The sequence below is a fragment of the Cygnus atratus genome, chromosome 6, assembly GCF_013377495.2.
Source record: "Cygnus atratus isolate AKBS03 ecotype Queensland, Australia chromosome 6, CAtr_DNAZoo_HiC_assembly, whole genome shotgun sequence".
In the NCBI taxonomy this organism is placed as follows: domain Eukaryota; kingdom Metazoa; phylum Chordata; class Aves; order Anseriformes; family Anatidae; genus Cygnus; species Cygnus atratus.
The window spans coordinates 4,679,131-4,695,020 of NC_066367.1; the positions used below are offsets into that span (position 1 = coordinate 4,679,131).

The 15,890-nt window shown below is 38.1% G+C and overlaps 1 long non-coding RNA gene across 3 annotated transcripts; it reads right to left on the minus strand.

Moving 5' to 3' along the window:
• Window positions 1-826: 826 nt before the first annotated feature.
• On the minus strand, window positions 827-14,581 carry LOC118243100 (uncharacterized). 3 transcript variants are annotated; one of them, XR_004777179.1, is made up of 4 exons: window positions 14,498-14,581; window positions 11,266-11,425; window positions 4,194-4,310; window positions 827-2,521 (listed from the first exon to the last, which is right to left on the minus strand). It is a non-coding gene; the product is annotated as an uncharacterized LOC118243100 (long non-coding RNA). The 3 variants fall into 3 exon arrangements; XR_004777180.1 differs by lacking the exon at window positions 14,498-14,581 and adding an exon at window positions 12,619-12,753; XR_004777178.2 differs by lacking the exon at window positions 14,498-14,581 and adding an exon at window positions 12,613-12,738.
• Between the last annotated feature and the right edge of the window lie 1,309 nt (window positions 14,582-15,890).

Here is a 15,890-nt window from a genome sequence, read left to right on the forward strand (position 1 = left end):
TTTTTTTTTTTTTTTTAACTTTTTCATTTATGACACCCAATGGAGCCAAGATGCCTCTTTTTTTTTTTCCCCTGTGTGCTCAGAGGGTACTGCAAAACCTTGCTTCTCCCTTTTTCTTTGCCTCCAGGTCCCCTGTAATTGACTCTGACCAAGTGTTAGCAGTTACGTCCAACTCCCAGAAATTTTTCCTGAACTACGGTTATTCCTGGTGATTCATATGTCTGAGAATCTTACTGAAAAATAAACTATTGGAACTTTTAAAATAATTAACTTGGCTCTTCTAAAGCACAGCATCTTTTGAAGAGATTGCAACGAGAAATATAAGAGCCGTGGTAGGCTGGGCTGTGTGCTTGTGGAGTCCTGGCATTCGGAAGGCATTTGTCTTTATCTGCTTACACTGGGGCCAGATGCAGAAAGCCAAGGGCAACTTACCTCCCAGATGCAATGACTAACGATGTGTAAACTTATCAAAGAGATCTATTTTCCAATGAAACTGAGTCCAACATCATTTTTACTTCAGGACAGTGAAGGGGAAAGTGAAAAAAAACTAACAACGTGGATACACAGAAGGCTTGCACTCTTAACTAAACTGGTTGGTACCTTTCCAATACATCTTTTTATGTAACTTTCCTTTGCCCTCTTTCATGTGAATACAGGTATTCAGTCTTGGGCACATAGGGAGAGACGTAGGCTTTAAGATGTGTGATAATCAATAAAGATTGAAAACTCAAAAGACCTTCTGCTAAGCTTGCTGCTGGCCTGCTCCAGGATGTTAGCAAGATGATAAATCTGTTTCTAGCTCCTTGTATTCACCTGGAAAATTAAGGAGTAAGACATAATTAGTGTTTGTAAGGTACTCTCAAAAAATATAATTATTTCTCCATTAAGTCCCTGTGTGACTTGTTTGACTCCACAGCTCACCAGTACCCCCACGCATCCTCCTAGCTAAAGCGTTTACTTGTTAGCATTTCTGGAAGACTTATCTTGTTGCATTACTGACCAATCTTGGTCCTTTGCTTTCTCTGAGGTTTGATATTTTCCATGCTATATTGTGTACTGGATAGTAAAAGTTGAAAATAAAGGTGGGAAGTCTTAGCTAGAACCTACATTATTTCTTCAGATGCAAAGTTCTACTGATTGGAATACTCAGAGGGGAAAAAAAGGGGAAAAAAAGGAACCTGCACTTTAGTCATGAACACAACAAATTCATTGAGGAGAAAAGAAATTTGGATTGCGAGATGTGAAGGGGAAATGCTGTTAGCATGAAGGTTTCAACTCTCTGCAAGCTGGTTTACATTCCTTAGGGAAAGCGCTAACACCTAATTCAGAGATTGTTAATTTGACTTGCTAGCTCTCACATTTCAGAAGAAGTCAGGTTTGGTAACAACAGATAAAACAGAGTTGCAGTGAGTTCTTTACTGAGAATAACTCCTTTTCTTATCTCTTAGTACAAATGTTGTTCTCTTTCACAACCTTAGCAGAGCTGAATGTGCAAATTTGCTGTGTATAGAAGAAGCTGGTGCAGCGGCCAAGTGCTTTCTTAATAGCAATCTTCAGCTCCCACTCTTCCTGTGGCACTCAACACTGAGGGGAACAGCTTCCCTGGTCACTACTATCACTGAAATTGCATCTCCTTCCCTAGATCTATATTATCTAGCCTAGTTCTGATTCTCCAGGAGCTTGAAAAAATCTGTTCTCAGATCTCATTCACTGCAGTATTTACAGAAATATGTATTGGTTGAAAGCAAACAAAATATGGATTCAAGAGTTTTGTCTTTTATTAGTCACTTGGAGAATACCTGTGTGCATTCAGACAGACAAATCCATGCAAAATAGGCTAACATTGACATCTCTGCTTCCTTTGCCTCAATACTCCTGAGCCTTCTTTTGGCTGTGGTTGGGCGCATGAACTCTTTGCACATGCCCTGAACTCAGTCACTTCTCCTCTCTATCTTTCTGAACACGGGAGTCAGTTTTCTTCTGCCCCGTTGACCACCAGGCTCTCTCCCTTGGGGTCATTATGTCCTAGCAATTAGACGTGATGTCTTCACTTCTCCACGAGGGAAATTCTATCGCTCCAAGTCCTTGTCCTGAGGAGAATGAAACTTCTTTTCTTCTTCTTCTTCTTGTCCGAGGCACAGCTCATTCACAGTTAGTGACCGACTCACTCAGGGATGTGCCCGCAGCTCCCCTGCTCCTCCGCCCAAAGGGCATGCGAACACCGAGAGGCAGCAGGCATGTTCGCTTGTGCTCAGGGAATCTTACATGTTGTTTCTGTTTTGTTTCCATCTTAACGGAAAAGTGAATTACAAACAGTAATAACTAAACTAAACCCTCTTCTCTCGCCAATGCAGTGAGTCACCAAGACTTTCCATAAAAATAAGATGAATAAGCATATTCTTCAGGCTTTTATAGTTGACTATGCCCGCTTCTCGCAAAAAGGGAGTTTTGACACCACTTTCAGACCTACAGTCTTCTGCTCCTAGTAGAACATAGGGGTTGTTACCATGAAGCTTTTTGCCTGTGGATGATAAAGAAGTTATGCACTTTTCAACCAAAACTGAATATTGTACATCTTGGCCTTATGAGTCAACACAGCTTTTTAACTAAGCTGCTCTGTAAGCAAGATAGCATCTGCAAGATGAAAATGAGAAACAGCTGTATCACAGAGCTTTGCAAAATAAAACTTTGTTTACACATTGTATGGATACACACTTGGTGATTCCGAGACATTTCAAAAGTTACACCAACCTCTTAAAATGGCTACCAGCTCTTTCATTAATTTCTGTGTTGGTTTAAAACAAAATGTGGTGCATGGTTCAATTGATCTGTCAATGGGATAGACACAGCATGCAGTGAAAGTCTGCATTACTGTAGAAATTCAGAAGTCCTCTCTCTGGCAAGACTTTACAGGGATTTCAGTGTACTATTTCATATCGCTGGAAAAAATGACAAGTGGAAATGTTAAGTTTCCTTAAAGGAGGTTTTCTCAGAGTAACTGTAGAACTTAATGTATCTCTGCTTCTTATAATATAGCTACTCCCCACAAACTGTGAGGTGATCGTGCTTAGTGCAATTCAAGCACTTCAGATGAATGCAGTCTGTACTCTGAACTATCTGAACAAAGGAAGGAAATCCATCAGTTTAAGGACTTAAATCACATATAACAAGTTTCTAAACTTTACATCAACACTCTGGAAATTAACAAGGAATCAGTGAAATTATGGTCCAAGCAAAAAGCATGCTCTTCACTACCAAGAGCAGTGAGCAAATTCTTTGTATGTGGTCCAACTTGTGCACTTCATGGTTGAGACACTGTTTACTTTCAGTTTCAGACAGTGTATGAAGTTGTTAATGGAGGCATGATATTAGCTGCCGTTGTTTCTGGATGCTCACTCACTATTACCTACCCACACACTTGCTAGTTTGGTCCTATTTATTATTATGCATTGTCTGCAGTCTTTGATCCAGCTTTCTGTCCTTGTGATTTTTCTAATCCAGAAAATTTAGACTGGGAGTAGAATTTAAAAGATACAATATCAAATAGTTTGCAAAATAATTAAGACTGCTATGTAAACCAGAGAACTACGGTATGCCTATAATAAGTGTACAGAAATTCATTTTGATCTATCGTGCTTAGCACAGAGGTAAGCGGGCATGTAATTAGCTCATTTATTTCATGTTTCTTCATCTAGTAATTCTGTAATCTTTTTTTAGAAAGCAATCCATTTATTTCAGCACAATTTAATTTAAACCTAATGTATGATTTACTGCACCAGTGATTCTGTGAAGACAGAAATTCCTCCTACCCTGGCACCTCAGCCACCCTATTTCCTGCCCCATTTCAGCAGGTGGGAAGCAGCTACCTGACATACTGCTCTCAAGGTCAGACTGAGCAAAACCCTACAATGACTAGCCCTTTGCTGGTGAGAGGGTGCATTAGTTGATTTAAAAGAATCGCTGTGCTTCATTTTGGAAATGTCTGTTTAAACAGAAACAAATGGGAGCCTTCCATGAAATTCAGTGGGTTTCAGCTTAGATCTTGCAATGACACCAAAATATAATTTCATTTGTGAGCTGTCATCCACACAGGCTGGTGCAGCAGTGCTCATGGACATGAGGGCAACCCAGACATGGCTTGTTTAAAGATTGGCTTCTTTTGCCAGTAGGATGTTGTAAAGGTTTGATTGTACCTTCAAGCCTCGTGTCCATGTGTAACAGCAGCAGGAAACACAGTCTATTTTGCTGGTCCTTCTGAGTGGTGACTACAGGCACAGCAGTGAAGAGAGGAGGCCATGAGGTCCATATACCTGCATAAAAGATGACATTTTACAGGTTGGGACTAGGTCCCTGTGCGTCGGTAACAGATGTGGCCAGATTTATGATGGAGGGTGTGTTAAAATTACAAGAGGGTTGAATAAATTACTCCGTTGTTCCAATAACTGAGAAACAGCAAAATAATTGTGTTCAAGTCACATTTTTCTCCTGGTGTTTCTCATGAAATGATATAAATTATAAACTCTCCATTATGAAGTTGGAGGGTTTATCATCACCTCCATTGAAGCTCAAAATTACAAGCTAAGCCCATGAATATTAACCTTTTCTACCTGAGAGCCATGCACTTAACTATTTTTTCCTCCTCCATAAACCAGATGCTCCTTTTTATGTCAGGAAATTTATTTCTACACCAGAACAGCTCTGATTCCTCTCTGCATTTGCTGAATTTCAGAATAGGCTAATAAAGAGTTTTAGTGATACAGCAGAGTTGATCAGTGAATTCTCAATAAAAGAGAAAAATGAATAAAATCCTTTCCTTTTCCTAAAAGTATCATAAGTAATTGACAATATTTAATATTTGGCATAAAGGTTTTATTTTCTAATGACTGGGATTAATCAATATTTTTCTTAAGATAACTCAATCTAGAATACCATATGCAGATTTTATCATTATCAAACAGCAATCATAGAATCACAGAATGGTGTGGGTAGGAAGGGACCTTAAAGACCATCTAGCTCCAACCCTCCTGCCATGGGCAGGGACAACTTCCACTAGGTCAGGCTGCCCAAAGCCCCATCCAGCCTGGCCTTGAACACCTCCAGGGATGGGATATCTACAGCTTTTCTTGGCAATCTGTTCCTGTGCCTCACTACACTTACAGTGAAGAATTTCCTCCTATTTGCAGATATATTTAGGACAAAGGCCATTTAATTTCTTTGAATATGAAAGTTTTCTTTGGAATTGATTAAATTAGATTGCAAATTGATGAAATTTCTATATTTTGCTTCATATATATGTGTCATACAGATTAAAGCAAAAAATATTATTTTTATGAGATGATAAAAGAGATAGCAATCACATGAAGAACAGTGATGTCTTCCACAAAGTAAATAAAATACAAAATAAAAACTCTTTAGAGAAACTTGCATTGGACATTTGCTTTTCCTGCATTGTTTCTCTAAATTTAAATTCCAAACTGTAGAATACCTCCTAGCCTCCAAACTAGCCTGCACAAAATGTAGCTTCTTTCTTTTCACTGAGTACCCACATATGGACTCAGCTGTTTTTCCAAAAATAATTTACAACTACTCATTCAGGAAGCTTAACCCTAGAAATAGCTTTCTGTAGCCCTCTTCTTCCTTACTTTATTGTTGTATGTAATTGTCAGCTGTAGGCAACAGAAGGACCAAATTTATGAATAATTTCATAGTAAGGAAGTATAATAGATAATTCTTTCATGTGCCTAATAGTCACAGCCATGCTTCTCTCCACTCTCCTTCTGTACCTGACTATGGGTTGTTCAAAACCTAATCCAGGGCTGCTGGATCCCCAACTCAATTTAACAGAATTGATGCAAAATATCTACACAAATGAAGCATGAAAATTTTTGTAGTTTCCCATGTTGTATTTCAGGGATGTGCCAGCTTTTGTGAGACACTAAACAACAATGATTTTAGAAAGTCTTAGCATTATGCTTCAAAGAAGTCCTCAGGGCTGAACAATTTTTAGGTTCCTTCTAGTTAGCATAAGTTTTTGTCAATGCTAAATATGTCATAAATCAGGTTTTGCCTCATTTTAGGCGAGGCAGAAAGTATTTACTTCAACAGGTGAAACCAAAAATTTCAAGGACATACCAGAGAACTGTTTCAGATTTATAAAAAGGAAGAAGGGCGTTATGAAAATTAACTTTGAGATGTACTTGATAATTTGCAAAATCTACTAGTTTTAACGTTATGTCAGCAATTTTTGACAGAACTGCTATTGGAGGGCTGTCATGACATTTTTTTGACATATTAACTCAGCATGTTGTCATGTATTCTGAATAAAGAATATTTTCATTTGGCTTTACTGACAACCTAAGCAAGAATGATAATGAAAAAGTGATTTTTCCTTTTTTTTTTTTTTTAAGTTGAAATTAAAAATGATTTGTAAATTAAAACTTTCAATAGATGCTCTTTGAAATGTTAATAGTTTTATCTTTGTGTTCTCAAAAGCTGAAAAGCTGACAGTTTAGTTAAACATTATACTCAGACTAACTCCAAATATAATAAATTTTGAATTTAGGACAGGATAGCTAAATGGCTCTTAAAACAATGATTTTATATCAATGTCTTAAATATGAAAAAGCAAATAAAATCTGATTGGCTTATTGCAGGCCAATGTTATATATGCTCCAGTGACATTTCACAAACCTCTTGGGACCTATAGTTTTTAAACTGGTACTTTAAATACTACTAATCGTCAAACACGACTTATTTAAATTTTTGTTTATTTTTTTAAATACCTGAGGGCTTTAAGCTGCACCTTTTTGGTTACGCCAACATGAAATAATAAGTAGCTTCTATTGAAATGTAATGTTAATATGCACAGAAGTTTTTAATGCCTATATTGACATTAGGCTTACCTGATCATTTTGTTGAACAAATCATACAGCAAGTCTAGCTGCTAAAATTGCTGTGCTTGATTTGATTTTCCTGAAGTCCAGTCTTAGGCAATAAACCAAGAAGAAATTAGAAGCAAAAGAGAACTTTAAATGCTAAATGATCCCTGAACTTACAATTAAGAAGATGGTTACTCTACAGAAACAGGAAATGAACTGAGCAAAGACAACACAAGTTCTGTATACACAGCTGCCTCTCTAAAATCCAGAAAAATCTGTTTTAATATTGTATTATTTATGGAGAGAGATAGCTAATTGAAAAACCTTATAATGAGAGCAATTAGCTGCTATAGCAACAGAACTAAAATTAAATAACAATTTATTTTACTGATGGAAATTCTTTAAAAATCCATCAGTGATGATTAATCTGTGCTTGATTTTCCTGATATTCATTAATAAAAGAGGTTTCCTTTCCAGTCTGCCAATAGTCACGTATACCACGCATATTAATTTAGTGAATATATCATATTGGAATAAAAATATAATTGAAATAACAGTGGAAAAAAATTATCTATGTTGCTTGGAAAGCTTTTGACTGGACAGTATAGCAAGACCATCTTCTCAGTGAGATAGGTTCTACCAACCTGTTTTGAAATCCATTTTTACACTTCTTCATCTTTCTGGAAACACTGTGATATTGTTACAGAGAATTTTTGTAATTTCAGCTATCCATGACCCTTCTTCTGCTTACCCTAAGAATCACACATAGACCTTATAATATTTTTCCCCTCAAGGTGTTGAAAGTTATATATGGCGTGTCCAATTTTTGAGACAACAGATCAGAAGTCTATACGTGCCTGTTCTAATCTGCTTTGCACTGATGGCAATTTTCAGGATGATGATGCATTGGTACAGAAATTAAATACCTGAGGCTGAACAGCACAAGCAATGTGACATGAGACGGTTTAGATGCAGAATATAATGCATGGAAATGGGGGGAATAGTATCTGAGAAAAACCAGCCAGTACCAATCATGCAGAATACAGCATGAATGCAGAATTACTTGTGTAGGTTCCCAAACATGGCTTTTCTCAAGAATGGTGATGCCAAAGCTGAAAACTGCTGCTTTTCAGCAAAGCTAATTAGCTTGCAAGGAGCATCACACACATGCATCGTGACCATTTCTGTTAATCTTCAGCTTGGAGGTCTCTGACTATCTTTCTCTTGTGAGGAGAGGCCATGGATGCATAGTACACAGAGCCCATGGAATTAGGGTGTTGGGAGAGAAAAAGAAAAAGCAGTAGCTAAAGTTAATATTAAAAGGTTCTCACGTCCACCTGATTCACATTTCACAACTGCAATATAACTTAAAAAGCACAAAGCCTGGGCCACATTTCAGCCTGTGCTGGTGGATCACAGTGCCACTCCAAACATCTGCACTGGGATAATGCTAATGCTGTGCTGCTGGCATGCTCCTCTAGCCTTCGTCTTTGGCTCCATCCTCAGCTGGCGTGCTGGAGCCTAGAAGGTGTTCTCTGGAGAGCAGTCTGCAGCTGTCTGACAGAGATCCTATTCCAAGGCAATTTTCTTTCAACAGGAAGAGGCTTTGAGAATACCTTATGCATCTTCAACCTTTTACTTGGCATAAAGATACCGGAAGAGACAATATTACTCAGCCACCCTAACAGTACTATTTCCCTTAATACTGTACTAAAGGGTAATGTTTTAGCACTGACATGGAAGGGTGATTGATGTATATTGAACTGCCAGTGCTATTTCTGCTGCAGTTTTCTCTCTAAATCTCCTTTCCAGGTGTTGCCTCTTGCCATAAATCGACAGATCTGAAGAGATTATAGCATGGAGTGCAGAGACCAAAGGATATCCTAGATGAAGGACATCCTAGATGCCATTTACCTATGTATAACTATGAAATTCATTACTGGCAAGTGGAATTTTTTATTTATTTCTGCTGCAACAATGATTATATACAGAACAAAAATCAAGGAAGGACATAATATAAATCACAGATTACTTGAGCAGCTCCTCTAGCAGTTTTCTATTTTCTCTTCCACATTAAGAGGAAATATTGTAGAGTAAATAAATTATCAAGAGGCTTAAAAACAATCAATCAATTATATGGCTAGACTGGAGGGCAAAGGAATGGGTATACTCACACCACACAATGCAACATTATACAGAGACCCCCAATTAGGGGCAATCAAGCCAATGGGACATTTAATTACTTCACTAAAATATTTTGCCTAATAGAGTTTATTTACAGGTACAGCTTGCTTTTAAAAATAGCCTAGTTATCATTCTTAGCTTTATAGAAAAAAAACGCTTGCAGTGATTGGCTGAGATCTTCCCTGTCCTCCACAACTTTAATTCCTGTGTTTTCCTGTTGCAGTGCCCAAGACCATTCCCTTTCTCCTTAAGCTGCTATTTCATAGAGATGCTATCCTTGGTAAATCAAACAGATTACAAAAATAATATATACATCATTTGCATGTCCTTAACAGGATCTGTTTACTGTTACTTAAGAAGCAACAAAAGCATAGGCACATTTGTATAAAATGAAAAAAAAATATCAAAGTTCTTCTTTCTAGCGTGAGTAACACCGACTTATCCCTTATGTATTCCTATGAAGGAATTATTAAAGATTGGACTTTAGCATGTCTAGCCACAGTAACGTATCCACCTTTCCATTGTTTTTCTCAAATGCTCCTGTTCTGGTGTGCTTCTAGTGAAACAAGAATAAAGCATTTCCTCTGAATTCTGGACTTCCTAAGTACATTTCTCCAGGTACTTAAACTTTAGAAACTGCAGCAACTGCATAACTTCTACCAAGCAGCAGCAAGTCACCCAAACATCCCTACTTCATTTTGACTAGGTGACTCTATACAATCTAAGTCTGAAACAAGTCCTTAATGTCACACTGAAAATGAAGCCAGTAATTTCGATGTATATCTGAGGCCTTTGATACAAAATGCATTAATTAATCTGATTAAATAATAATTAACTTGTTACATCTTTAATTTAAGGTGTGTGAAAAAGGTGTATGAAAAAGATGTGCCTTGTTTTAGTTTAATGTTAATATTAGCTATGTTGCAAAAAAAGACTTTATTAGCTATTTGCTGTCTTCAGACAATGCACTTGTGAAGAATCCCTCTGCATATCCCATGAACAAGGGCTGAGTTACAGAAGCATTTCTGTGCATATACTTTTCAAAGCAGTTTTCCACATTTTGCTTGCTGATAATCCAAGCCAAATATCACATGGCCTTTCAGACAGATTTTTTTTTTTCTTTTTTGCCCTCCTTGCCACCACTGTGGGGCTCATTCAAGGAAGTAAAAGCAAAACTCTGCTATGCAGCTGGCCTTGCACCTGCTCCCTTCCTGTAGCGTTTCCTTCTGAGAGAGGCAATGTTACAAGTGCCTGGCTTTGGCATCAAGTCCAGGAGGAAAAGTCCAGATACAGCTTTTCTGGAAATCTCTTCAGGGCAGACTGAACAAGCTGGGCTAAAAAATGTTATGAAAGATGGTTTTTTTCCATCTGAAGAGAATGAACAAAGCATCTTACTCCAAAATATTACGTTTGGAGGCTGAAACTCGAAATATTATTGAATGGTGTGTAGTGGGAGTAGCAATATTTAGGCCTTCAGCCTATTTTGGGATAATGGTCTCTGAAAAGAATAGGCTGAGAGCTTTGACTCGATGCTATAGGTTGCCAAGGAGCACCCTTCCATGCCAGTAGGCTGTGATGGATTTTGCATTACATTCACAGCACTGCTGGGACAGACACCACACTGCTGGCCAGGACAGGGATTTCTGCACATATCGCTTGAGAAATTCATCAAGTTGCAAAATGCCTCCAAGCATGCCAGCATTACAAAGTATTCAATTTCCCTGCCTCATTGGCTCCCCCTTTCCTTCCTGAAATCCTATTTAATCTCCAGGAACAGGAACATATGCATCCTGTATGTATCTGAATTTCCAGCTGCTCCTAATGTGCTTTCTGTGCAACAGTCCTGGAAGCGAAGACGTCCTGGAGACAGAGATCCAACACTGCTCCTGGCCATTCTCAGATTTTCTTTCCACCTTGTTCCCCATAAACAAACAAAATAATAGATGCTAATTTTCAGGGAAGATGGCCTCTTTATCTTTTGTAGGCGGAACTACAGATAAAAATGCTTTGGCCACAGCAGAGAGAAGTGAGTGCACCATCAAGTGCTGTGGCTATCTACATTTCCCCCTGTTCCATGTTACCTCCTTTTACTTTTGTCACCAGCTGCTTTGTCTAGGTAGGTACCCTCTGCCAGAGCAGCCTCTTTCCAGCTCTGTGGGGATGCTGCGTGACCCAGGAGCCACAACCTGTAACCAAAACACACCTCACCCTGAAGAGCCAGGCTTTATCCTGGTGTAGAGGACACACTGCTGTGAATAGTAGCATTTGCTTTCCAAGAACAGAAGAAACTTCGAAGGCCATGGGAACATCCCACACAAGACTGCGGTAGATAGTTGTTGGTTTGGGACTGCTTTTATGACAAACTGTAAAAGAAAATAGCATCAGTGAGAAATGCTACACTTAGATATGGTGCACCAAAGAGCAATTTATGACCCCTGTGAAAAATAAAACTGCCTTTTTGGTGAATAGTGTGTTCTTCACATCAACAGCGGGTCGTTTGATAGAGCATCTTATGGTGCCTGTATAGCTTTTGCTGCCTTGTTGCCTTTCCAGTTTTCCCACCCCTTTCATAAAGGAAGGTAAAGATATAGCAAAGAGAAGCTCTCTTTCTGCCCATCCTGTCAATTCAAGACATGCCATTTTACTGGGTAATAGGAACTATCATTTCAAAGCCTTATATTGGGAGAATTTATAAAGATAGTTTCAAGATGACAGAAAGGCATTTAGTTATTTAAACCAGATGAAATTTAAAAAATTTGCTCAACTGTAGCTGCATACTTCATGCCAGTTTTTCTTACCCAGTGGTAATAGGAAGGAGAAAATAATTGCCAGGCATCATCCATCATACGCTTAGGGTAGTTTAGTACTCGTTTATGTGTAACTTCAGAGCTGCTCTGGATGCGTGATTGTTCTGACAGGCATGTGGCTTGCTCTTTTTGTCAGTGGAGCTACTAGAAATAACTTTTTTATTTTATCACCTGGGCAAAGTTTACCATGGACATGAACAAAACTTATTCAAGGACCTTTTTAGTGCTTTGTTAGATCCAGCAAGCCAAAAGGCTGTTACTGGTGAGAAACGGGGAAGTTGAAAGAGCATTATTTACAAGAAAAGCCCCCTTGGAGGTCAGTGCCTTGAATGTAAAAAGCAGACAAGAATTGCTGGGTGGGATCTGCGCCCAAGTCAGTAATGTCACATTGTATTTCATTTCAGTGATTACTGAAAGCAGGGCAACATGGACTGAGTCAGTATCTACAGGACAGCTTAATTCACTTTTGAGCCCTCTGAAAAGCCCTAACTTGACTTGCATCCATTTACTTGCTTAATTTTTGGAGATTGGGCCAGAGCTCCAATTGAGATCTTGGCACACCACATCATGCTGCTGGGATATAATAAATAAAATAATGAGGATGCAAGTCCTGAGCAAAAAACATTTCTCATCGCACTCTGTATATGCAAAACAAACAAACAAACAAAAAACAAAACCAAACAAACAAAGCAACAAAACAACAACAACAAAACAGAGATAGAAGCCAAGCCTGTGGAACTTACACCTACATCTTTTGCTTGCTAATTCCTTCTTCCTTCTTCTACCTTTACTAATGGCTCAACCTTTCAACTTCAGAGAGCTCTACTAATCTGTGAAACCTTCCTGTAAGATTTCTCCTATCTTCTAGGTATTCTTGATGCTTTCTCTCTTGCTACATCTCCTCAGATTTGCTTCATATGATGCAATGAGAGAAGGGATGTTCAAAAAAAGGTTCAAGAAGGAAAAGCCAGCATTATGAGAAGTCTTTCAAAGAAATGCATGGCTCATAATACATGGAATGAACCTGAGCAGAATTTGATTCCAGTGTGAGTGCAAGAGAAATGCTGTGACTCTGCAAGTTTGAAGCACAAATCAAACCCATAATCAGTGTCAGAAAATGGTTAAATATGAAAGATTGCTGTGAGTAATACAGAATTATAGAGTATAGTTGTTGTTGGTTTTTTTTTCCACACCAAAAAAGGAATAGCATGAAAAGTTGCATGCTGTAGAACATTGGCTATAAATCTCTCACACGTAGTTGCATAAAGAAAAAAAGCAATGCTAAGAGAGTCAGATAGGAGGTATTAATTCTTCTTGGAGGAGACAGTGCTAGCTAGTTCTTTTTAATGCCGAACACTTCAATGAGCTCATAGTAACTATACTCCCTGTGAAATAACACACTAGATGGGCCTCAGGAAAGCAGCATGACAAATTTAACATGTTAGAAAATGAGCTTAGGAAATTTGTAACAAAAACTTGCTGGCAAATCCTGAAAATCCATCAGACAGTCCATGACCAAAAAAAAAAAAAAAAAAGATGTAAAGTCTCATTGATGACTTGCAGCTTTGGGCCTGGTAACAAAGGACTGTGTTCTGAAAGATACATGAGTCTTCAAGAAATGTCTCAGAGGTATTTTCAAGTCACGCAACTAACTAACCTCCCTTAATTTTATAGGTGATAGGCATTTACTATTACTAAATTCATTTATGGGATTTTGATTGTCTCCACAGCCCATAACAATGTTAATTCCTTCCAAACCAAAATCATTTCATTTTCATTTCCCTCAAGGCCCTGGAGTCCTTTTTAGAGGAAACATCTTTTTATTTTTTTGGCTTCTCTACAGATATCTATTATGTTAGGGCAGAGGTTTTATTGGAGACATTAGAGATGGAAAGGACTTACTTAGTCATTTAGGACTTATTTAGTCATAGACACAGTCCTGCAGTCCAGTCCATTATTAAGTGGGTTCTCACTGTATTTTCCCATGGCACTGTCTTCTGGCACTCATATTAGGGAAGTTTCCCCATGAGATTTACATGGTGTCCCCTTTCTCCTTTTTATCCTTTTGTCCTTTGACATTGACTGTTTGACCCTTACTCCCTTCTGCATGCATTAAGCTTTGAAAAATGCTATTTTACATATTCCACTTCACTTTTGTTTTTCCTGATAGAGATTTTAGCAGGGTAGTACGTATCCTGTGTGGACAGACCTTAAAGGGAAGACTGGGGCTTTTGGTATTGCATATAAGAACTTACTCTTCAGATGAAACACAAGTAAATTCAGAGGGAATCACTCTGAGGTTTCCAAGATTTTTCTCTTTATTGAGGAGGGAATGCAAAAAGTCATCAAGTCCATAAAATTAGGATATTATAGTCTTACAATTATACAATGGTCTGGAATTAGTGGTGTGGAAAGAGGATCATTAGCTGATAGTTTGCAAATTATTGCTGACTGGTGACTGTTTACCAAAATGTGGGCTACAACTGGAACATCACCCTGACCGAGTCATCATGATAGCATTGAAATGCTAGTTTTGAGCATTACGATCTATCACAATAGATAGATCAACGCTAATTTAACATTTGTCTCCACATGGATGATTAAGAACTTTTAAAGATAACTACTTACTAGTGAAGAGCATGAAGGCCTTTCAGTCTGACTCTTTTCTCTTGGTTAGATATTTTGGCAACTCCCAAAGCCTTTATTGATGGATCTGAGAATGAAAGTCCAAAAATAATCAGTTCAGAACTGAAGTCACAGTGAACGGTAACCTATTGCCCCAGTCAAGCAAACTGTTTGTCTTTTATTCTCTATTGTTTTAGAAAAGGGCTATAGTTTTTTAAAGTGTGATTTGATTTTATCATGACAGGCTATGATGATTTTAAACTGTATTTCAGACACTGAATAAATGGCCTATAATAACAGCTTAACTGATTCACTGACTTTCTCTTAGATGTTCTATTCTTTTAACTAATTTCTAATTTGTTAACATGCTTACCAATACAAACCTCCTTATTCCTTTGGCGGAAAGTACAAATGGTATCCAAATTAGAGACAGCAGTTCCTACCTTTCAGCTTGTTGGTGACCCTGCATAAGATTTGATTTGGATTTCAGGGTTAAGTGAGGGTAAGATAACCCTTAACTCAAGAGCTCTAGTTTTGTGTTTATCAGTTAATTCTTTTCCATTACGTTTTCAAACACGGTACGTGTTCAATTTGTTCTTTCTTTTGCACGTACGTTTCAAAAATTGCGGCCATATTTTCCTTCCAAATGATATAATTACTTCAGGATGTCTTCGCTTCTTTTTTGTTATTTTTGCTGGAAACAGTGAAAATGTACTTAAACTGCTCCTTGGCAGCCCTATATATCATACCGACCCAATTTATAGCATCTGCCTTGCAACAGTGTGTACCACCATTTGCCAAACGTTCTGTAACTGCAAAATAATAAGAAAATAATAGTGGAGTGTTCCTACCCTTTTATGCTCTCTATTCTGTCTCCCACATGTCCCACGGAGCCTACATAATGCAATGTTTTGTTGGATAGATTGTTGAGTCAGCGTGGAGAAACAGAGTCAGACCTGCACTGGAAGTATTCATTGAGCAATGCTCATGGCTTCCCAGGCCAAGGCTCCGGCATCAGCCGTCGAACATACAGTGCTAGATCTGTTATTAAAGAAAGCAGTTGAAGATTAGTGATCAGCTAGCAAAGTTTAATAGCAGAACAAATATCCTTCTGCAGACACGGAAAACAAAAGAGCAAGAGAAAACAATTGTATAAAATGGTACCTGAGTACTTTGAGTTATGTTTCGCTTTGAGATAGGTTTATGTCAATTTCCTCCGATTTTGGCACACTGCAATTAACACTTTGTTTTTTGTTGGGACTCCTAAACCTCTGTGTGTGATCAGCAAGGGTCTGATTCAATTTGGTATACTCAGATTACTGTATAGATGGCAATTATACAACCTTCTTCTAAAGCCTTACTGTGCATTCTGGAACATTAAGATAATAAATGGGCG